This window comes from Podarcis muralis, chromosome 15 (assembly GCF_964188315.1).
Source record: "Podarcis muralis chromosome 15, rPodMur119.hap1.1, whole genome shotgun sequence".
NCBI classification, from domain to species: domain Eukaryota; kingdom Metazoa; phylum Chordata; class Lepidosauria; order Squamata; family Lacertidae; genus Podarcis; species Podarcis muralis.
The window spans coordinates 28,196,426-28,221,356 of record NC_135669.1 but is presented as its reverse complement, the minus strand read 5'-3'; the positions used below and the strand labels follow the sequence as shown (position 1 = coordinate 28,221,356).

The 24,931-nt window shown below is 44.1% G+C and overlaps 1 long non-coding RNA gene across 1 annotated transcript in view; it reads left to right on the top strand.

The window, feature by feature from the left end:
• The window catches only part of LOC144325624 (uncharacterized), a 53,094-nt gene that overhangs the window by 11,623 nt on the left and 16,540 nt on the right, over positions 1 to 24,931 (top strand). The window lies entirely within an intron of this gene.

Genomic DNA, 24,931 nt, shown 5'->3' with positions numbered 1-24,931 from the left:
TTTTGTAAGAAAGAACTGAAAAGGTTTGGCAGAAATTTCTGCATTTACCCAGGACTGAGGAAGTCATGTGCTGACTGGCAGAAAAGTACATTGACAAGACAGCAATGCAATGGAAGGAAATGAACAATATTGAAAGTACCTTATAGGCCAAGGCCGAGCTGGGGGAAGAGTTAGGAGCTCCCTGTGGGAGCAGGGTGGGAGCTTGAGGTCCTGAGTTTTGTGAGTCACTGTGACAATACAAAGATTGCTGTAAAGCCAAGCCGGTCAGTAATGCGCAAGAGACATGCCCTTCAGCATTTTTTAGGAAGAAAACTTCAAGGTGCTTCTGCTCCGTAGAGAAGTTGGCATTCCTCAATACAAGGCTGAAGAGGTATCACAGTGCAAAGCACTAGCATTTAGAAGAGAAAGGCAGGCAATTACTGGGAAGATTAAGAAAAAGCCCAGTCGGATTCTTTTGGCAAGACTGCTGAATCATCACAACTTTATGGGCCAATTCAGTCTCTGCATTGACTTTCACTGGCACAGCCTGTTGACAATAAGGCAAAACTAATTAGCCTGAAGATGTTTAACTCACAGTGAACACCAGCTTGTCTGATGAGCTTCAACTACGGAGTCCATCACCACATTTACATCCCATGTTTCCAAGGTTCTCCTCCTCCCCGTTTTGTCCCCCAACAGCTTTGTGAGGCAGGCAAGGCTAAGGAACAGTGACTGGCCCAAGGTCTCCCAGTGATTTGAAGCCTGGCCTCCAGATCCTAGCCCAGCACTCTGACCATTGCACCACATGGACTCATCATAAACTGGATGGTTTCCAGTCAGCTGATCCCACTAGACTGTCATTGCATAGCCTCTGCAAACTCCACATATGTCGAGGGCAAGCTGCTAATAAATTAAAGGAAAAGGTAAAGGGACCCCTGACCATTAGGTCCAGTCGTGACCGACTCTGAGGTTGTGGCGCTCATCTCACTTTATTGGCCGAGGGAGCCGGCATATAGCTTCCGGGTCATGTGGCCAGCAGGACTAAGCCGCTTCTGGCGAACCAGAGCAATGAACGGAAACACCGTTTACCTTCCCGCCGCAGCGGTACCTATTTATCTACTTGCACTTTGACATGCTTTCGAACTGCTAGGTTGGCAGGAGCAGGGACCGAGCAACGGGAGCTCACCCTCTCGCAGGGATTCGAACCGCCAACCTTCTGATCGGCAAGTCCTAGGCTCTGTGGTTTAACCCACAGCGCCACCCGTGTCCTGGGTGCAAATTCCCACTCAGCCATGAAACTCTCTGGGTTATTATGGGGCTTGTCAAGGAGAGGCTGTAGCTCAGTGGCCGTGCAGCTGGCCCAGCCGTGCCCCTACCTGTCCCACACATTGTGGACAAGGTTTTGTGGAAAGCAGCCTTGTGGACCAAGTTGCCAGGATTGTTTTGGCCCAGGGCTCAGATGTTCACCACCACTGCTATACACAATGAAGCTTGTTAAGTCATGACATATTCTTCTGATAGGAGAGCAGGAGAACTGTGCGGCATTGATTGGACAGGCGCAGGGAGATATATTTTTTTGCACTGCCATTTCTGAGTAGAAGCAGTCTATTGGAGTCATCATAATTTCAGCAACAGTTGTTTAAATCACATCAATTATTTGTGTGTGTGTGTGTGTGTGTGTGAGAGAGAGAGAGAGAGAGAGAGAGAGAGAGAGAGAGAGAGACAGAAAGAGAAAGAGAAAGAGAAAGAGAAAGAGAAAGAGAAAGGGAGAGATCAACTATTAAGGCACTGTTGTGAACTACTGACCTGCAATTCTTGGTCTGCAGAATCACTGAGATCCTAACAGAGTGAGCCCCGTAGGCAATACAGTATTAGGAATTCAGGGCTGTCCTGGAGAAACACTCCCTGCCATCTGTTCTGCAGGGTCCAGCAAGCTCCCTATTTTGCCGAAGAACATCACAAATTGCTTTCTGATATGAAGCCAATGATCTTAGGAGCTTAAATAGGTGCTTCAGCCAAGTGCATACAACTGCATGAGGGAATAACTAAGAAAAGGAAAACCTGATGAGAAGCCAGGCAATGGCAGGAGATCACACTGCTAAAATGGAGATTAGCATCTGATGCAATGAATGTTCCAAGAGCCAGAATCTAAGCAGCCCATGCGCACGTACTTTTGGTAGGCAATTTCCACAGCTGAGGCAGGGAGCTAAAGATAAACGAAGTGGACGGCAAACACTTCTCCCCTTCCAGTGGTCTTCTTTCCTTTGTCCTTGCCTCCTATTTCCCAGTGGGGTCGTGCAGTGCCCCCGCTGCCTGGCAGTTCTTTGTTCTGGAATCCTAGCCGTTCTGCTCTCTCCGCTTCCAAGCCTTGCTGTTTCACCACATTGACGACTGCAGGAGCCCCCATGGGAGGCTGATATATGTGGCATCCAGAATGTAAAAGGATGCTGTTTCCCAAGCAAGTCACTCTTTATTATCACAGCAGGAAACGGATATCAGAGTGAAATTTGCAGCGAATGTTTATTAGATGGTGTGTCTGCCAGAGGTGGGCAATTTTGATCACCAGCCTATTATGATGATGAATCACAGAATCTATTAATCATGGAACGGCAGGGAAAAGGAGCTGCCTCCATTTGCTCACTTGTTTTTTGGAAAAGAGCTTCCTGACTGCATTTCATCTTATTCTTTATTGTTAACACCTTATTTATTAACAGCTGTGGGAAAATAACGTCTGTGCCTCTCTTTGGGGCAGCTACGGCAATTGCATGGCAGGCAAGCAAAGCTCCCCTCACAGCAACCAGACAATGTGCTTCATCACTGACTTGGGAAGCACCACCACTGCATCATTGGCAAGAAAAACTCTCAGACAGTCTTAGCTGTGATGCAAATTCTCTCCATGCAGGGAGGAGGATCTGTGTGTTTGAAGAGGTTGCTCCAATTTCCATCAGTCCCTGACCTCTGTCCATGCTGGCTGCAGCTCAGGGTAGCTGCAGTTCTACTGGGCAAAATAAACAAAAGGAATTTCAGTAGGGACAGTAGGTTCAGCACATAGGCAGGTATAATAATCAGATTCAGAAATACAGGATGGGGAACACCTGGCTTGACAGCAGTACATGTGAGAAGGATCTAGGGGTCTTATAGACTGCAAGCCTAACATAAGCCAACAGTGTGATGCAGCAGCAAAAAAACAAGGGAGGGTGCATCGAAAAAAGTCTAGTATCCAGATCAAGGGAAAGAATAGTCCCACTCTATTCTGCGTTTGTCAAACCCCACCTGGAGTCCTGTATCCAGTTCTGCCACAATTTAAGAAGGATATTGAAAAGCTGGAACATGTGCAGAGGAGGTCAAACAATTTTATAAAGAGCCTGGAAACATAAGAGCCAACACCTAGGGGCCAAGATCCCTTAACATATTTGAGGGGGCCGGGGCCCCCAAAACTTGCCTGCCCCCCCTCAGTATTTTATTCAAGTAGACATCCCTGTCTGGAAACCATATTACTGTTTTATTAGGGTGTGTCCCCTACTTTGCAGTGCACAGTCCCCTAACTGAAGAGCTGTCAGCCCTCTCTTTGAAACAGTTGTCAGCTTGAAGAGCTGTCCAGTCCCAAGTCTAGTTAAAGAACCATAATGGAGGAGAGCAGGAATCGCCCATGCGCAGGATGAGGGGAGTTCGGGTTGGAGCAGTGAGGAGGGAAGGCTTCTTAGGAGACCTCGAGCCTGGGGGCGTGGCTTAGCAGCATCTGCCCCGACCCAGAGACGGCTGTATTTCTGCCCCTCTCCCCGGAATCCGGAAAAGATTCATAGCTAAAAGGATTGTCCTAGGAGGGAATCTAAGGGAACCTAAGGAAACACAAGCACTCTTTACGGGGAGTGCCCAATTTTTAGCTGTGACACACGCAACCGCTGTGCCGGCGTACCCAGTACCTCAGCCTCATGCCCAGCAGCCTCCTCTTTGATTGCGCCCCACTCTTGCTGGTGCTAGGTTCAGGTGGTGGTGCTTTTTTGAAGACCTCCCAAACCCTGGAGATGAGGGAACGGAGGCCAAGGCATGACAGGGTCTTCTTAATATTCTTTTCACACTAGCCTCATTCACTCTGGGCTCCAGGTGTTCTTCTTTGTTGTCACCAGACGGGGGCCACAGCCCCTCCGCAGCATCTGCAGGTGAATTATTATGGGGCAGCCCTTGGCTGCTATTATCTTCCGGTATGATGCCAGGCTGCTCTTGTAGAGACCCCTCTTCTTCTTCCTTTTCCTGCAGCCATTCAGGACTTAGTAGATCTGTACAACGTGGTCTAGGGGTCTCCTTGCTTTCGCCTTCCACTTCTGGGGGGCTGCCTGTTGGTCTTCTCACCATTTTAGCACCCATTGATCTTCAGACTTTGCTGATTGTCACTCCTGCTTTCTCACTGTCCAATATGTCGTGATTTTTAAAATAAATTTAGGCACCAGTTTTTCCGATGCTGTTGCAGCTAAGCCACCCAAGAGCTGTTGAGCCAAGGCTGGGTCTCAACTGCCAAGGGAGGTTGGGATTCTGAGCTGATGTAATAGACTGGTTCCAATCAGTCCATTTCCTCTAAGGGGGGGACCTGTTTCTGTTTAGGGTGACTGCTTAACACCACCACCCAAGAGAAAAAGAAGAAAAGCAGAGAAATCTTTTAGTTCTGTAGCAAGAAAGAATGAGTGCCAGGAGTTTTCTTTCCCCTGCCCTCCTCCATTGCAACACCCTTTCCTCCTCCTCCTCCTCCTCCTCCTCCTCCTCCTCCTCCTCCTTTTTTATTAAAGTTTTCTTGGTTTTTAAAAAACACAATAAGGGAGGAGAGCAGGGCAGGGGGCGGGGCCTCAAGTTGTCCGGCCCCTGGACGTCAGGCTGAGCATGCACACAGGCCAGCTGGCCATCATCTTTCCACCCATGGTAAAATGTGTTGCATGTCTATTTAAGTCAGTAATTATCTCCAAAGTGGCATCCGTCCCTTTAAATTAGCAATTGCAAACATGCAAATCTGTATCATCTTTTTGTCCTCTTTTTGGTGACACATTTCCTTTTCCTTTTTTGGCCACTCTAGGCTTTAACTTGCAGATCATCTCCTTGTGCATTCATGTTGCCTAAATAGGAAGGGTTTAAAAGAATCATGAACTGACAAAATAACTACCATTATTTTTAAATATTTTCTCCTTTATACCACATCATTTGACTTAATGCACCTAAGAATGCTGCTCTTTCTCAACTCAATTGCCTCCATTTGCTCCAATAAATGTCTACGTGCCCACTGAGGCTCTCTCCCCATAGTTGCTTTGGTGCTCTTGTAATAAAACACTGTTTTATTTCCACTCTCCTTTTCTTATGAAGTGAGAGGAAATAGCCTCTGTCCTGAGCTCCCTGGGGTACGACAAAACCATTTCTCCTCAGATAAATCAAGCTCTATAGCAAAATAAATTACCACGGGGTAAGCAAGTATTTGTTGGTCAGAGGGCCAGTTTACACACACAACATTGAAGGTTTATATTCCTTCTTTTAATGACATGATTCTCAAGGCATCTAACAAATAATAGGCGTACCACACACACATACACCACCCAAAGCTCATATGTATATAGCACACAGTGGTCTTTGTGTTTTAAATTGTACATATTTTAACTTAGTTTGGCAATTTTATCTGTTTAGTTGTTTACTATTTGCTTGTGCTTTTGTACACAAACTGCACTGACTGGTGTCTGAAGCAAATATCTATCATCTATCAACTGATCGATCACACAGCGACAGCACATGCTTCCCTGAGGTCTTGCTCTCTGAGGGCAGCTGCCAGCCTGAGTTGTGGATCCTTCCACCAGTGGGAAGATGTTTCAAACCGGGACTCTCAGCAAGCAGGCTCCATCTCCTTAGGTCCTGTGCCACCAGCTTGGTTTCTATAGGAAACCTGCAAGACTCAGCTTTGTGGCCTGAGGGCTGCATCTAGCAAGGCCATAGCTCAGAGGGCACAGCACCTGCTTTGCATGCAGGAGGTCCCAGGTTCAGTCCCTGGCCCTCCAGGCAGGGCTGGGAAAGACCCCTGAGGAGCTGCCGCCTTTCAGCGCAGACAGTACTGAGCTCAACAGAAAGCACCTTCCTGCATCGCCCTGTCTGCATGTTGGCACAGGCCCATCCTGGTTGCCCAGGCCTCATCAGAGCTTGCCCTTCAGCCAGAGTAACTTGTCTCCGCTGCAAGAGTCCTCCCTACACATCTGCTCTCTTTTGCTGGTTGCTGTCTTGGATCTTGACTCCTGTCTGGTTTTCGTTGCTACGCTTCTGCCTCTGACCTCCACTTTACAGCACAGGAGGGGAGAGATGCTCTCGTGCTTGAATCCTGCTTGCATGTTTCCATAGGCATCTGGTTGGCCACTGTGAGAACAGGAGGTTGGACTGGACAGACTGTTGGCCTGATCCAGCAGGCTATTCTTATGTTCTTATGTTTCTTTGTTCCTGTGCACAATATACTGGTATGTGCAAACTGGAATTGTTTCTCAAAGGCCTTATTTGAGGGGGGAACGGTTGACCCAGCACTTTGACACATTCCAGGTGGATGAGTTTAAGCTGCAGGCTGGTTTAAGGTCACTGATTGAGCCCCCCAGCAAGGAACAGACTTTGCTGTAACCCAGGCTGGTTTTGCTGGAGCAGTGCATGTTCTGGCTTCCCCTTAAGATTCTGTGTGTGTGTGTGTGTGTGTGTGTGTGTGTGTGCGCGCGCGCGCTTCATTTCTTAATCTGCTTTTCTTCCCAATGCAAACATGAATTAAACAAAACTGAGATAACTGTGCGGGAGCATAAATTAGCTCTAGCTCCTGGGCATAGCTCTTGGCCCCCCTCCAGTGGTGAAGAGATAGATTCTGAAGCACAGGAGCTTAACCTCAGAGCCTTTGCCACGCCCTCAAGGAGAGCCACCAAGGAGCTGTGTCAAACCATTCCACACATACCAAAGAGAAGCAGCACATAGGATAACACATAGGCTATTGGGACCAGTATGGCTGCAACCCTATTCATTGTTTCCTGGCAATGAGCTCCCTTGAACTCAGCGGTGCTCCCTTTTGATTGCCCAGGTTCCTTCTGTAAAACTTAAGTGAGATACCTTCCATCAGCTGAAACGCAACCTTGATCTTTTAACCAGAACTGCAAAACATCTTGTAAAGAACTTGAACTGCTATTTGAAGTAGGAACTCCATCAAATAAAAGTAGGGCTTGGATATTTTCTCAATTCTCTGACCTCTTCTGTGCTAATCTCTCACAGGCAGGGATAATGAGTCTTTCATGTTCTGTTCTAAGCAAACTTGAAAGACTCATTATCCCTGCTTTCCATTGCCAGAGCAAGTAGGATCCGTCAATGGTCCTGGCACTCCAGCAGATGGCATCACTGCTGCTGTGCTGGAAAATACAGCTAGGCTATGATGCTCCATGCTCCTCCTATGCTGTATCACAACTCCCTTCTGGCCGCTGCCTATGGGGGTAGTTTGAAGCATGCCCAGAGTGCTCCCAACCACCACCATTTTTAAAACCGAGCTCTCATTCTTGTCACCCATTTAAAAGTGTTGTAAAACAAAACCACAATATTGTGGGGTTCAGTTAGTTTGGGAAGTTGGATACTAGACTCCTGGCCTTACGTGGTTTTGGCCTTAATGTGGTTTGACGATGCATTAAGTATGCTTTCTTAAAACCCCTCCTTCCGAGGAAAAAGAAGACTAAATGTAGCTGTCATTTCACTTATTTATTATTAATAATTTCTATTTTATTTTTAGTGCTCAAAAGAGCGTTAAAATCCCCAAAGCCTCGTGAAGAGAGGCATTAGTGGCCCCGTCTTACCAGAGGGCATGGAAGAGGGTTGTGAAGGAACCAGGAGATAATGGTTTGCCCAAAGCTATCCAATGGGTTATTGGATGGAGCAGGATTGTAAATCCAGACTCCTGGGTCCAAGCCTAGTACATTATCTGTGGGATCACAGTTGCTGTCTTCAACAGTTTGTATCAAATGCCACAGGCGGGTGGGGGAAGAGATGTGTAAATGGGAATGCAATACCTCTTGTGCTCACTGTGCAAATTGGATCTCAGTGATAGTGACATTCACACCAGACATTTAAAGCACTATGATGCCACTTCAAACAGTTGCGGCTTCCCCCAAAGAATTATGGGAGGTGTAATTGATCACAGGTGCTGAGAGTTGGTAGGAGACACCCCTGTTCCCCCTCAGAGCTACAATTTCCAGCCTAAAGACGGAGTGATTTTTAAAGCACTCTGGGAATTGTAACTCTGGGATAGGAATAGAGGTTTCCTACAGATGTCTCCAGGTGGGGCTGGGAACGTTCTCTGCCTGAAACCCTGGAGAGCTGCTGATAGTCATCATACTGAACTAGATGGATCAATGGTCTGGCTCCTGCACTTGACAGCTAATAATAATAAAATGGGCCTTATGCTATGTACTTCTGGTTTTTTGTATTAATATGTAATGGATCAACACAGCTGCCTGTATCTTTGCACTCTCCTTGGGGACATGGATGAGCTGTCATGATGAGTTCCTGAGCTTCATGATTTACCAACACACCATTGGAATTATGATTTTAAAAACCTGGGTGGAAATTAATCTGCACCAAGGTCTTCTCCAGGTAAATGGCATGTGAAACTGCTCTATGCTGAGTTTAGAGCATTGGTCCACCTGTCAATCCCAATGACAACTCTCCAGAAATTCAGGCGTCGTCTTTCCAAGCCCTGTTCCATGAGAACCTTTTCACTGGGGATGCCATGCCATGTATTAAACCAGGGGCATTCTGCATGGAAAGTTGATGGTTGGGGCTTCAAAGTGCAGCCCTGGGGCCCCCTGTGCTGCACTTTGAAGTCCTAACCATCAGGTGATCCATTGGTGCTTCAGAAGCCCCTTTTACCTACCCAAGCATGGTGTCAAATACAATGCCAAGTGATTGGCAGGTGGGCATGGCTTGGCCTGGTGCTAGAGGTTCCCTACCCCTGCCATATACTGTATGCTCTATGCCAACCTGGCACCCTGAAACAGCAGCCAGATGCTCAACTTTTGAGGGCATTACTATTAACTCTTTGAATGTAAGTAAGAGCTGAAGGTTGGGATTGGGAACTGACACTGGAAATGTCTGGTGCTGGTTTCTTTGGAAAACCAGAACTTTCCTCCACATGTAAAAAAGGAGTCTTGAACCCAGGGCTTTTTCTAAGCTGGACCTCACCAGAACCTCTTTCTGCGGCACTGGAGCAAGTGGTCAAAGCAGAGAAGTCCTCTCCCTAAAAATAGCTCAGCAAGTTCTGGCACCTCTTTTTCTAGAAAAAGGAAGCCCTGCTTGAACCCAACATTGGCCTGGCCTCCTCTCAGCTACACTGCCCTGCCTCCCAGATAGCTTACACAGCCAGCCCATGTATGCATGAATGAACAGCCCCAGTGATCTGGCTGTGTAAACACATGAGGACAGTTATTTGCACTGGGCAAATGATTTATACTCCCAGATTGCTTTCATTCTGATGAGCTCCTTGTTCGCTGTGGTCACACTTTCTGTTTCCACACTGAAGAGAGAGTGCTGCCACAGAAAAGCAGACCAGGCCTCTAATGTATTTTGTTCAGAGCAGCCAAAAATTTGCCCCCCTCCCCTCCCCACACCACGAACTACTTACTTTCTGACACAGAGAAACGTTGTGCCTGCCATGTTAAGTCACTGAAATTGTAAACGCTTGTATGCATCACTATGTGTTTACATTTGATTAGTTGGTAACTGAATTCTAGGGAGTTCTCTAGTAGTTCTCATGTGATTGGCTAACATTGGTCACAGGGGAGGTATCTAGCAAAGGAGAGACTTCATTTTATGTGAAGCCAGATGACTGTGTTTTAAGATCCACTGTGAACACTGCTAAGTTGAATATAGTGTTGGAGTGTTTCTTTTCTGCTTGAAAGACGGCAAAACTGCAGGAGAAGGTAAAAGTGGAAATCTCTCATAGGAGCTGCAAGGCATGACCTAAATGAGATACAGAAGGCTGAGTGATGAGCTCTGGAAAGAGAGGAAAATACAGTTATTTGGAAGTTAGAAGACGAGACTGTAAGACTTGGAGTAGCATGTGGCCATAAATGTTTTAATTCCTCTATAAGTTTCTACAAGTAAAGTTTTTGAATGTGAAAGTTTGGACATGGGCTTAATTTCCAAAGAAGGGTGTCAGTCATATATGATTTGAGCTTCTTAGCTGAGATTTTGCTACTCTTACTTCAACATGCCTCACACCCTCTGCACCAGGGTTCCCAGCTCACATCAAGCCCCTGTGTGATTTTGTGCACATGAAGTGATGGGGTATCCAAACCTTTGGGGGCCAATGGGCACGTTAGTAATTTTGAGGAAGTGCTGTGGCCTCCAGTCACAAAATGGCAGTCATGGGGGGAGGGATGTGGGAGGATCACACAAAATGTCTGCCACATCTAAAACAGCAGGGAAAGAAACACAAAATGGTGTGGGCAGCTGCTCTCATGCTCCCTCAGAGAGAGACCTTCTTTTCCTTTCTCCTCCCTTCAAAGGAAATGTCAAAATGTGTGGAACAGAAACTCCCTCCCCCCACACACTTGTCTCTTTGGGGCTGCATCCTTTTCACAAAAGCCCTGCAGTACAAGATCGGAGCTACTGCAGGAACTTTCTTTAGCATTAGGCTAAGATCCAAAGAGCTTTTTAGACACACCCGAGGGCTTAGGCATGTTTCACAGGATTTATTTTTTTCTTCCACTTTTCCCCTTTGAACAGCAGCTCCTTCCCTCCCTCCTTCCTTGCCATTTCACAAAGTAATTTTGAAAGATGCTTCACAATCCAGAGAGGCTTGCTATGTGGCCTGGCATGCTTCTGACTCAGGACAGGGCCGTGTCGTATGTCATCCACAGCACATAGTTGAACTATGGAATTCACTCCCACAAGACGTAGTGATTAGCAGCTGACTTGGATGGCTTCAAGAGAGGATTAGACAAATTCACAGAGGAGGATATCAGTGGCTACTAACAGCCATGCTCTACCTCCACTGTTGGCAAACTTGTGGCCCTCCAGATGTTGGTGGCCAGCAACTCACATCCTCCTTGACCATTGGCAATGCTGGCCAGGGCTCCTGGGAGCTGAGAGTCCAGCAATGTCTGGAGACCCACAGGCTCCCCAACCCTGAATCAGAACCGGTCCAAGACCACCCAATGAAATACACTAGGATCTGTTCCAACATTCTGCTCCAGAACTGGGAGACCTGTGTCCCTCCAGATGTTATTGGACTGCAGGTCCCATCAGCCCCCAGATAACCTGGCCAATGGTCAGGAGTGATGACAGTTGTAGTCCTGGATGGACGTTCACGGGGTCCCCACCTCTTTTCACAATACCAAATTGGCTTCAGTCCCTTCCTGCAAATGTTTATCCTGACAGTTGAATCCATTATCTTAGTACTCATGTCCTCCACAGCAGAAGCAGTAAGACAATGGTTCCTGTAACTTCCTACCCAGCCAAGCAATGCTGACATATTTTTATCATCAGCTTGACACCCTCCATCTGCAGACAGCGACTAGGATCCCTGAGCCCCTGGGCTCTGCTTTGCCGCATCAAGTGTTCTTTCACACTTGCTGAGTTGTCTGATGAATTTAAACAAGATGTGGACAACTCTAAACAGTGGCTTTAAGTGCTGGCTGAGTGTCCCTCTAAATAACTGAACAAGGAAGATCAGAACAATCAGGAGCTGCCAGCCCACTTTTGAAAAACCGTTCTAAGCCAAGCTAGATGGAACTGCTGACTGCGGCTGTTGGCAAAGGATAGAGCAGGCTCAGCGCATTGGAGAACTTTGATTGAAAACATATTTAATGGGTTGTCTCCAAGGTTATTGGTTATTAGATCCATTGAAATTAATGGAGAGAACTATCTCAAGCCCGTTGATTTCAGTAGATTTACTCTGTGTAGAACTTGGTTGGATGCAGCCCTTTGGGTTTTTATCATCACTAGGTGATGGTCAACATTCAAAAGGGATAGGTGGGTGGTTGTGTTTGTATAAAGCTTAAAAACATGTCCATCCTTTGCAACCGACTGTTATACAACCTTGAATACACAACCTTTTATATTTCGGTTTCTCAGAGACCAATGCATAATTAAACATGTGTGAGTGTCTATCTGTTTAGTCCTATTTAGTTCAGGACTGGGGGGGGAAACCCAACCTTTTATCTGCTCCAGATGTTCCTTAAGGTACAATAAAAACGAGAAAGAATCTCATGGCACCTTAAAGACAAAGAGATTTATTGCAGAAGATGCTTTCATGGACCCAGGGTCCACTTCATTAGTCTCTAGCCCACAAAACTCCATGTCATTACGACAAATCTAGGCATGAGAATAGGCAATATATATTTTGCTTATATGGCTCATATTTTGCTGCTGCAGTTTGAGAAGTCTAAAATAAATGAGTCTCAGCTGACCACAATAGATAGCTACAGTAGTAGATCCCATGAGGATCTAGTACATGCACAGAGGAAGATCCACAATAAGTGACGGCTCTACTCTATTTTGTGCTGGTTAGGCCAAATCTGGAGCCTGGCTTCCAGTTAATGTAGTGCTAAGGATCAGCACAAGGATCTAGCAAATCTTACACTTGTATGTTCTTGTGAAGGCCAAGGAAAGGATCCTTGCTGTCTCTTTGAAAAATATATACAGTGGTACCTTGGTTCTCAAACTTAGTACGTTCTGGAAATTTGTTCCAAAACCAAGGCACACTTTCCCATAGAAAGTAAAGCAAATCAGTTCCAGACTTTTAAAAACAACTCCTAATAAAACAGGAATTTAACATGAATTTTACTATCTAACGAGACCATTGATCCATAAAATGAAAGCAATAATCAATATATTGTACTATAAAATAAGACAGTATCGTAGATGATAATAAAAAAAATCTTACATGCACTGATGATAATCATTGTTTGGATGAGGGGGGGCTTTTATCCATTTCCACAGTCACACAATCAATCAATCAATCAATCAATCAATCAATCAATCAGTAGCTGAACTGGGTTCCACACAGTCACAAAAACAATTTAACCGAAAAAGCCTGAAAAACAAAATAAATAGCAAAAACAAAAGTGCCAGACCTAATCCATTCCAGAAGTCTATTTGTCTTCCGAAATGTTTGAAAACCAAGGCGCAGCTTCTGATTGGTTCAGGCGCCCCAGAAACAATAGGCGACAACCACATCGGACGTTTGGCTTCCGAAAAACATCCGAAAACCAAAACACTTCTGGGTTTTTGGTGTTTGGGAACCACGGCGTTTGAGAACCAAGGTACCACTATATATAATTTTTATTCACATTTTTAATACAGATGTGCATCCCACATCCCCTTCCCTCCCTTACCTTTCATACTAATCACGACTTACAACTAAATACCTAGTGACTCCCCTGCCACTCTTTTCCTGTTTTTTTTACTTTTCTACTAAATCGTGTATCCCAAATTGTTGATCTTCAAATTTCTTCCTCTGTTAATTTCTATTAGCACCTATTCTCCTGGATTTACTCAAGACCTGCTGGGTTATTTACTTGTTTATACTGGTTCTTTAAATATTCAACAAACATTTCCCAATCCTCCTTATATTCTTTATCATCCTTTTCTCTTATCCTATTCGTTATGCCTGCCAATTCAGCATATTCAAGCATTTTAAACTGCCACTCTTCCTTAGTGGGTACCGTACTTGCTCTCCACTTTTGTGCCAGTAAGATTCTAGCTGCAGAGAAATGGAAATTTGGACAAGATTGAATTTAACACACTGGGGTAGAATTTCAGCTATTAAAATGAATATCTCACCAAAATTCCTGTTCCTTTTCCAAATGATCCCCATAACAGATAAAGATGAATGTTTTAAAAAATGGAAAACAGACCTAACAAAATTTATATAGCAAGGCAAAAAGCCACGGATCAAACATAAATTATTAACGGACATAAAATAACGGGGTGGCTTTGGACTCCCAGACCTGAGAATATACTATGATGCGGCGTGTTTTAGTTGGATCAGAGACTGGATTACATTAGATAATAATTTATAAACAACAACAACAAGTTTATTAAATTTGTGAGGTCCATGCCTTTACACAAAATACCATAAAACATTGTTAAAAGATAAACAATAAAATTATAAAAGTAAGCTAAAATTCATGTCATGCTATCCCAGCAAGGAAACTACCCAAAAAACCCCACCATTCAGGAAAGAAGATACAGCAACAGGTTAGGAGATCAATGGAAGGGACCTCACCGTTTCATCCAGGAACCATACCCTAGTTTTCATAGCCTTCACCACAAAGACTGCTACCACGTGAGAAATCCGTGGATCAGCGTCCACCAGTAAAAACTTTACTTGGTCCTCAGAGTTGACTATTGATTTGGGAATAGTTTGTAACATCGCATCCCTGAAGGCCAAATAGATGGGACAATACAACATGTAATGTATGAGATCCTCTTTGGTTCTCATATGACAAGGACATATACGCTGCTCTACTGGGATTTTTGCATATCTGCCTGACAGATAGGCCGTAGGAATGGTTTGAAAACGGGCCATGGTGAAGGCTCTCCGAAGGGTGGGATTGGTGATATTCGCTAAGTAATTGGCGCAGGTTTTGACTGTTTTCAGTCGGGGAAGCCAGTGGGAGGACCCTGGGTTCTGTATTTTTGTGATATCTAACAGAGCGTCTCTCTGCAGGATCCATTCCCGAACTTTGTCCGGGCTCCACAGTTTGAGGATATTAAACTCCGGTAGGGTGTATCTAACCAGGATCTCAGATAGGTTTTGACGCCAAGTGGTGTTCTTTTGAAGAGATACAAAGGCTTGTTTGGCTAATAAGGTGTTTGAGGTATTTGCAAGGTTGATGTAAAATCGTAGGAATCTTAAATGGGCCCTGGCAGACACAGAGGGTAATCCAACCTCCACCCTCAAGAAAGCTGCTGGGGTTCCTTGAGGAAGGCCTAGAATCCTCCTGAGATAATAATTTTGCAAAATTTCGAGCCGTTCCATCAGCCTCTGGTTCCACCCCCAGAGTTCTATCCCATATAACATCTGGGGAATAGCTTTCCCAACAAAAGCTCTTAATGCTGGGATCACCAATTGTCCTCCCCGGGTATGAAAGAAATTAAGCAGGACACCAATTGTTCTTCGTGTTAGGATGGTTACAGCCTTAAAGTGGGCTAACCAACTAGATGTAGCCTGGAATGTAACACCCAGATATTTAAAAAAAGGGCACTGTTCAATCACATGTTCATCTAAAGACCATCTAAAGGTGTGGCGAGCTCTAGTGAACACCACAATTTTTGTTTTGTCATAGTTTATCTTTAGTGAGTTATGGGAACAGTAGGCTGCGATCCCCTCCAGCATGCTGCGTAGGCCTCTTCGGGTGAGTGCCATTAAAGCCATGTCATCGGCATATAGCAATATATTCAGACGTTTACCTTCAAGGGCTGGAGCCGATGACTTGTACTTTGCCATGTACTGCACAATGTCGTTTATATAAAAGTTAAAAAGAAATGGGGCTAGCAGGCATCCCTGTTTGACCCCTTTCCCCAATGGCAGTGGGTCCGTAAGAGTTCCCGATGGCCCAGTTCTGATTTTGACTGTAATATCTGTGTGTAACTCTCTGAGAATTTTTAAAAGTCGTCTGTCAATATCCGTTTCATATAATTTTTTCCATAGTCTATCTCTACAGATTGAATCAAAGGCAGATGTCAAGTCAACGAAGGCCACGAAGAGTCTGCTCTTATACGCTTTTGCATATTTAGCTACCAGGGTCTGTAGTACCATACAGTGACCTATCGTATTGTGGCCCTTTCTAAATCCTGCCTGTTCCTGGTTGAACAGGTTAGAATGGTCCGCCCAATCTACCAGCTTGTTTAATAAGTACCGGGTATAAAGTTTGTATGCAGTGTCCAGAAGGCTTACAGGGCGGTAGTTTGCTGGATCTTGAATGTCTCCCTTCTTGTAGATAGGGGCTACCACACTTAGTTTCCAATTTGCTGGGATTTTACATGTGTTGTTTATTGCCGTAAAAAGTTTGGCCAAAAAGATGGCCCACCATTGGGCATTTGATTTAAAAACCTCAGGGGGGATCATATCCTCACCAGGAGCTTTGCCATTTTTTAAAGTTTTAATTAGCTGTAGGCACTCTGATTCCGTAACCGGATCCCAACTAGCTAGATGATCATTCTTCAATAGGAGGGACGGACTCGAATTAGCAGTATTTGAGGGTGTGTATAGCTTGGAAAAGTGTTGATACCACACATCGGATGGAATACTGCTGTTTACAATTTTTCCTTTGGATGAGACTCCCTGTGCTACTATTGCCCAAAATTTTCTATCGTCTCGCGATTTAATCGCCTTATCAAGTGCCTCCCATTGTTCCTTCCTATAAAGGGATTTCTTGAGTTTTAAGGTGTTTTTATAGTAAGAGCGCCATCTGTGGAAGTTTACCATAGATGACAGAGTCCTCTCCTGTTTTACCTTGTTTTGTTGTTTCCTAAGCAGGGATCTTAGCTTCCGGCAGTCTTTATCAAACCAGACCCCCGATTTGTTATGTTGTTTGGGAGGCCTGGTGTTTATAAGAAATGGGAAAAGAGACCCTGAGACCCGCTGATATAATGAAAAAGGATCAAAGTTAGGTAAAAGACACTAGTCTCTCAGAGCCAATAAATCTGGAGAGTGCAGGTGTTGTTTAATTTTAAGCTCCAGCTCGCTGTTCCATTTGCGCCTGCGTGGGGCCGGTGCTTGAGGAGGGACTGCATAATGTAGATGTTGTAATCCTCCTGATTCGAGGGGAGTTAGTGAGATTGCTCTAGGAAGATGGTCGCTCTCAGTTCTGTTAAAAGTGCTGAGACCCTGTGCCCTCTCCAAAATTGTTGGAGAGACCAGGATATGGTCAATCACACTTGCACCACGAGGGCCGATAAAAGAGAAGAAACCTCCTGACCTATCCATGTAAGTGCCATGCAGGTTGTATAAATTATGCTTAAAGGCAATCTCCAGTAATGTATTACCTGCCTTATTCAGGACCTTTTCATCAGAACTCCAAGGGATAAACCAGTCTGCCTCTGGTAAAAACTGGGTTTTGGAGCCATACGAATTGATGTCACTGCCTATCCTAGCGTTAAAGTCACCTGCCAGCAGGATGTTCCAGTCAGGAAATTCTATTTTGGCCTTCTCCAAGCATGACTCCAAATCTTCCCAGATTTGTACTGTCTGAGAGGAAGTACACATGGGGGGAATATAAACGTTGAAACATAGAAAATCTCCTCCTGTGTTATTGGAGATAAGTAAAATCTGAAAATTGTTACTCTTCATCCACTGCAGTTGTCGCACCCTGTACCCTTGCTCTATAGGAATAAAAGTGACCAAACCGCCGCTAGGTCGGCCACGGTTATTTAGTTTTTTCGCAGGGGTAGCAAAAGCCACATAGCCCTGTAAGTAAGGGGGATGAGAGTCTAGGCACCAGGTCTCTTGTAAACAAATAATCTGGAATTTTGAGAGGAAATCCAGAAAATCAGCATCACCCTGCTTAGACAGCCAGCCCGCCACATTCCACGATAAGATGTGGAAATATGGTGGTGAGGGGAACAAAGGTAGACTCCTCCGTTTGTTCTTTAGGATGATGGAATGAATGTTTTTGAGGTGGAGTGAGCTGTTAAGATCATTTGTGGTAGGTACTAACCTAGTGAGTTTTGTTTCCCCGGCATGGTGTTCCCTCGCTGTATCTGTCTTTCAATCCTCCACCTGAATGTCATCTAAGGATCCTGAGGCGTCCACAAAGATTGAACCGTTCCTACTCATCGGCATGGCAAGGTCTGCCTGGTGTATTGTTGTTTGAGGTATTAAGGGTTGTGTGGGAGAACCCACTTCTTCGGGGGACAGGAACCGGCACCGCGTCCAGTCTTCGTTGGATAAGGGCTTTGTCGTGTTAGTAGCAAAATTAAATTCCAAAGGAGCAGAAAAGCCTTGGAGGAGTAAGGATTTTTTTATGGTTTGTAACCTAGCTATTAACGCATCCTGGGACTGTTGAATCTGCTCAAGGGAGGCTAAAAATAACATCTCCTTTTCGTTTGAGATATCTTTTTTGGGTTCATTGGAAGGGAGTAAGATTTTTTGGAGCTTAGCCTTCTGTTTGGAAATATTGACTGCCTCCAGTTGGCCTTGTTTGTAGTTTTCAGAAGCCATTTCCAATTCTGTGCGCAGACTAGTAGGCTTGCGTGTTCCTAAGAGGGATGGTGGAATGCCGGACTCTTCGAATAGGCGGGTCACCAACAGGCCAGCCCTCTGGAGCCTGTCCCTCTTGTCCAAGATTTGTTTAGTTACCGACCAGTCTTTAAAGGTCACCACGACTCTGTTTTGGGCCTTATCAAAAGGAAGAAATTTCACGCTGACAATATTTTCTGCTGGAATAAGGCCTCTGATGACTAAGTCAATTTTCTTAAGTATATAAATTCTCTGTTGTGCAGGTGTGGAAAGGCCTCCATGCTTGAAGAGGGGGAGGAGGACTAGTTTATGTTTAATTAAAATTAAGTTCTGGCTCTTTTGTGCTCCCTTCTGGGGAGTTTCTTGCTTTGGGTCTGGAGTTTTCTTTAGTTTGCCACTAGAGGGCAGCGATTGTTTTACTAGCCTTGGAGGGCTAGCCACCTGATGTTTATTTAAAATGTTTGGGCTTTGGCTCTTATTTGGCGTTGTTATGCTGGGGTTCTTTGTGCTTGAGTTCTCCAGAATCTTGAATAACTTTGAGAAGTTCATTTTCCCAGTCCAGGAGGGCAGCTTAGCCTTTCGGCCCATCTTCACATTCTTCAGCTTCTTCTTATGCATTGATCTCTTTCCCTTTAAGGAAGGTTTCCTAGTGGCCAGTACTTTCCCTTGGACTAGTTTGGCTCTGCTTGTTTTCCTTTCTTTGATGTTGGGCTGGATTTTATTTCCATTTGGCTTGTTGCTGGCTTCTTTGTGAAAGTGGCAGTCCTCTTTCCTCCTGATTAGTTCAATCAGGGAGGTGAGCAAACCCAAACATTCTGAAAGAAAGTTTTTAATTGGCCCCAGTTCTTTAATTAGCTGAGTTTGATGTTCTTCCAACAGATAATAATAACATTTTGGACTTAGAGGGATGGAACAACAGATAAGGCTGGCATGCCTATCTAATTTACAACAAAGTGGTGGTGCATAAAGAATTTCTAAGTCATGTAATTAGAAATTCGTTATATAAGGTCTGGGTGAGACATAGAGGGTTCTTAGAACCAAAAACCCCATGGTGGGTTTCACCGTTAGAAGTAATATCGGTCAAAAAGAAAAACATGAAAGGAAGATTGACGACATACTAGCAGCTCCTAAAGGAGGAAGAGGGCCAATTAAAATTAAGACTATATGAAGAGGTCACCCAATACTGCACCACGTGGTTACAATATCATCAAATTGCCCAAATATTTAATCAGGACAAAGCAATAGGGTTTGAAAAAGAAGAATCAAAACTACAAAAAGTATTATTACAAAACTTGAGAAAGAGTATATCCAAAATGTATAATTTATTATTAGAATGGGAGTTAAAGGATGAAGAAGTAAAAGAAGTTATGACTAAATGGGCATGCGATATAGGTTACGCAATTCAGCTGGACCAATGGGAGAAATTATGGAAAAGTGATATTAAATTTACGGCATGTTACACAATCAGAGAAAATTTGATGAAAATGGTGTACCAATGGTACTTAACTCCAGTAAAACTGGCTAAAATTTACAAATTAAAATCAAATACCTGTTGGAGATGCAAGAAAGAAATAGGAACAATGTTTCACATGTGGTGGGAATGCTGACCTATTAAACAATTTTGGAATGAAATATATGAAGAAATCAAAAAGATGTTTAAAATATCTTTTAGCAAAAAAACAGAGGCATTCCTTTTAGGTATAATCACAAACAATATTCCTGACAATCAAAGGAAAGTATTCCTCTATGCGACAACAGCTGCCAGGATGCTCATGGCAAAAAAATTGGAAAGGGAGAGAAATTCCATCAATGAAAGAATGGCAAATTAAATTTTGTGAATATATAAATCTGGCAAGACTCACAGCATTCATAAGGGGACAATCAGACCAAAAATTATTAAAAGAATGGGGATGTGCTAAAGAGTATATGAAAAAAGATTGTTCTGGAGTAAACAGATTGGTATGTAATGAATGATGCTTTGCAGGGTTAAAGAAAGAGAAAAATGGTGTAAAAAGTATAAAGATAGAAGTAATCTACATTAGACACAACAACTTAGAAAGAGTAAAAATTTGAGATCTTAGAACAAAGGAAGTAAGTCAGTATGTGTATATGTATGTAATGACTAGATTAGAATGATGATATGGTTTTATTTGTAGATGTGTGTTTTTGTTTTTTGTTTTTTTGTTTTGTTCTTTTTTCTTTTATGTTCTTTTTTTCTTGTTTGTACTGTTTTATTTCGGACTCAATGTTTGTAATTTTTGTTGTAATTTTGCATTGAATATATATATATATACAGATCAACAAAGGTCCGTAAAGTTAAAGCCATGTTTTTTTCCAGTAGTGATGTATGGAAGTGAGAGCTGGACCGTAAAGAAGGCTGATCGCCGAAGAATTGATGCTTTTGAATTATGGTGCTGGAGGAGACTCTTGAGAGTCCCATGGACTGCAAGAAGATCAAACCTCTGCATTCTTAAGGAAATTAGCCCTGAGTGCTCACTGGAAGGACAGATCGTGAAGCTGAGGCTCCAATACTTTGGCCACCTCATGAGAAGAGAAGACTCCCTGGAAAAGACCCTGATGTTGGGAAAGATGGAGGGCACAAGGAGAAGGGGATGACAGAGGATGAGATGGTTGGACAGTGTTGTCGAAGCTACAAACATGAGTTTGACCAAACTGCGGGAGACAGTGGAAGACAGAAGTGCCTGGCGTGCTCTGGTCCATGGGGTCACGAAGAGTCGGACACGACTAAACAACAATATATATATATATATATATATATATATGCTTTCGTAGATTTTCACGGGTACAGGAATGCAGGTTTTGGTGTCCTCGGGTATCTTCCCGTGTAAAAGTTGGGGTGTCTAGGCGACGTTTCGACGAGGTCTCACTCGTCATCTTCAGGCTGGTGCTTTCGGCTTCTTGTTACTGGAACAGAGCAGGATCTCAGTGTTTGAGTTCCTATAAATACTGTTGAGGAGGTATGGTCTGGGCAGAGAGGAAGTTCCCAGGCTAGTGTGCCTTTTCTTCTTTTGTTCCTTAATTGCTTGAGGGATATCTTGAGTGATTTCTTGAGTGATATCCTGAGTACCACTTAGGTGGGTCATTAGGTGTGGATTAGTTGCTAAAGCCTTTGTGTCTTGACCTCTTGAACTTTGTGAAGAGTTTTTCTGAGAAGATGGGTGTACTACATTTAGTTGTGCTCTGGCTTGGCTTCGTGTATAGGGGCGAGCTGTGGTTTTGTGGCCTGTGCCAGCCAGATCTGTGTAGGGATTGCAGGGGGGTGCAGCATCCGGAGGTGCCACCATGGTTTGGCTACTGGATGGTGTCTGTAATTTATCTGTGGAGAGGGTCTGGGTTTGGGTCTGGTGTGGTTGATTGGTGATGGCGTTCTGTGTGCCTCTGGATCTGGTGTCAGTTTTTGTGGGGAGGGCTAATTTCCAGATGTCTGGCAAGCGGGATGTGTCGTCACGCTTGTTCATGTTGTGAGGGTGTTTCTCTATCTCGATGGCTTCCATGATTATTCTCTTGTGGTGATGTTCCATGTTAGAGAGCAATTTGGAATCTGCAAAATTAATTTCGTGTCCTGTTTCTTTCATGTGTTGGAAGAGAGAGGAAGTTTTTTCTTCTTTTTTGACGGCATTCTTGTGTTCTGCGATACGTGCATTTATTCGTCTGTTTGTTTGTCCAATGTACGTGGCTGGGCAGACTTTGCAGGGTATTTCATAGACCCCTTGGTTTTCCAACTGGATTTTATCCTTGGGGTTTCTGAGGATATTGGCTATTTTTTGGTTGGCGCAAAAGGCTGTTTTGATATTGTGTTTATGGAGGATTTTGCTAATTTTATCTGTAGTGCCCTTGATATAAGGAAGGAGGGCAGAACACAAGAATGCCGTCAAAAAAGAAGAAAAAACTTCCACACCTCCTCAACAGTATTTATAGGAACTCAAACACTGAGATCCTGCTCTGTTCCAGTAACAAGAAGCCGAAAGCACCTGCCTGAAGATGACGAGTGAGACCTCGTCGAAACGTCGCCCAGAAACCCCAACTTTTACACGGGAAGATACCCGAGGACACCAAAACCTGCATTCCTGTACCCGTGAAAATCTACGAAAGCATATATATATATATATATATATATATATATATATATATATATTCTAGCTGCAGTGGTGGCATAGAATAATAAATTCTTTTGTTTCTTTGGGACTTCTTTTGTTACCATTCCCAAGAGGAATGTCTCAGGCTTTATTGGGAAGGGTGTGTGTGTGTGTGTGTGTGTGTGTGTGTGTGATTGTAAATTACTTCCCAGAATTCCCTGATTACTGTACCGGACCACCACATGTGGAATAAAGATCCCTCTACTTCATTGCATTTCCAACATTTGCCTTTTTCTTTTTTAAACGTTTTCGCTAGTTTGGCAGGTGTTAAGTACCACCCTTGCTGTCTTTTCCTGGCAATTGCAAAAGCAACGTGGAATAATTTTTAAGAGTCAATTGCAAATCTATTCACTGCTATTGCAATAGGGGTACAAATACCAGGAGCTGCCTTGTTCTGAATCGGGCCAATGGAGAGAGCATGAAGTGCAATATTTGGATGATGAAGGCAACCGTGCAAACCCATCACTGCGCCTCTCCACCTTTGCAGTGTCAGGAAGTGTTTTAATCAGCACAGCTGCTGCCTTAGGCACCGGGAGCTGATGAAAGATCTTTAAAGGGATAGATTCTCTCTTTCTTTCCCATGGACTTGGAATAAAGTGTCATAATTGTAGGGGAGAGTGGTATGAGAGAGATGAGGAACAACTAAGTGCAGCATTAAAACAAGAGGAGAGGAGAGGAGAGGAGAGGAGAGGAGAGGAGAGGAGAGGAGAGGAGAGAGAGAGAGAGAGAGGCTCCTTTGGCACCAGCCTCACCTAAAAGAGCACCATGCCCATTGGGAGAAGCTTGGTTCATGAATAATTGGGCATCAAACTTCAAAAATTCCTCTTCCAAAGATGGGGAAACCCATAACCATTCAGATTTTCTGAACTGTAACTCCCATCATCCCGGACTATTGAGAATTCTGGATGGAGTTGATGGGAATGCCAGTTCAAAGAAGGACTTCAAAGCCACAGGTTACCCATCTCTCTCCTTCTCTCTCTGCCTTTTATGCCCTTGTGCTGAATAGCACCCCAGCACACCTCCTCTGGTTCATCATCCCCAAATATCTTGCCGAATGAATGGATAATGCCACTAGAATATCACAGGGTGACTCACTGCCGCTTTCCTGCAGGGTAAACATGATGCTCAAAGCAGCCTGTAAAATACAATGAGCTGAGCAATCCGCATGCTGCAGCAAGCTGGCGATATGATTGCAAAGATCAGGCCAGAGACTGGCCTCCTTGTCCTCTTGTCTTAAAATCAGCCACAGGTACAAAGCCTGTGTGTGTGTGTGTGTGTGTGTGTGTGTGTGTGTGTGTGTGTAATGCTTATAGTCGCAACCTTTTGTGCATTCAGCTCAGCTAAAATAAAATGCACACGCTGGAATTGAGCAGGGGAGGAGTAGACTGAATTAAAGGTCATGATGTTCTGCTGACCTTTCTCTCTGTGCTTTGATTCTTGGTGGTTCGATAGTGTTCTTTCATTCTCTTCCTCTCAGTAGAATCATTACACGTTCCAGCCTCTTCTCAGTCCATTTATTTGTTTTCTCATCCAGCTTTACTGAACCATTCATAAAATTTCACATCTCTAAGATGGGTTTGCAAAGAAACGATATTTTTATGCATGGTTGTTACATTAGCAAATATTTTGACGGAGGGCTTGCTTGCCTAAGCGTCTGGTTTTCTGATGGCTGGGAAACTGTTATAAATTGGACCAAGTGCCTTGCTGTGTTATCTCATAAACTTTTGCTCCTTTGTTCATCTGATTCTTTTTCCAGTTCTGCATCATCAAAACTGTGAGGTCGTAAGACTACGTTTTGTGAAAACGTGCTTTGAGCACTACGAAACCTCTCTGCAGAAATACTGAGCGTTATTTGGGTCCCATTTTGCCGGGGCCTCTTGCATTGTGCTTGCTGAGAAGAAGTAGTTTGTCAGAGGCACTCTTGGGAAAGTGAGGTTCTATTTGTCACTTTTCAAAAGTCAAAATATCCTGGCTGTTGTTTTTCCCAGAGCTCTCAATGGGGTTGCAATACAGCCAGTAGTTCCCAATCTCTTTCAGGCCACAGCCCCTTTGGTTCCACGATCCCCAGTGTCCCCTACCATACTCTGTAATAAGCATTATTCAGAAACAGCAGTTTCTGAATAATAACATTCAAAACAGTAACAGTTAATTGCACATTTATTGAAAATCCAGTTAAAACTATTTAGTTTAGTCAATTTAACAAAACCAATGAAGTTGATCTAGTGATACCAGCTTGTCAAAGTCCGAGAGTCATTTATACCTCCAGTTCTTGCCTGCCACCCAATGACCTCTTAACAACCCCCTAGCTAGGGAATCCCACTGCCCGTCCGTCCCCCCACTTGGAGGTGCTACCATCCACTTAGGGAACCCCAGTTTTAGATGCATAGGCAGCAAAATTAACACAATTTAAACAAAGAACATAGTGAAGACTTGGTGAACAAACTATAGCGGTTGTTCCCAAGTCTGGTGCCCTCCAGATTTAGCTGACAGGGCATGAGGACAGAGGGAACTGTCAAGATTGGCTTTGTTCCTTTTCCTCCTGACAGGGACCTCATCGGAAGAAAAGAAGAGTTTGGAT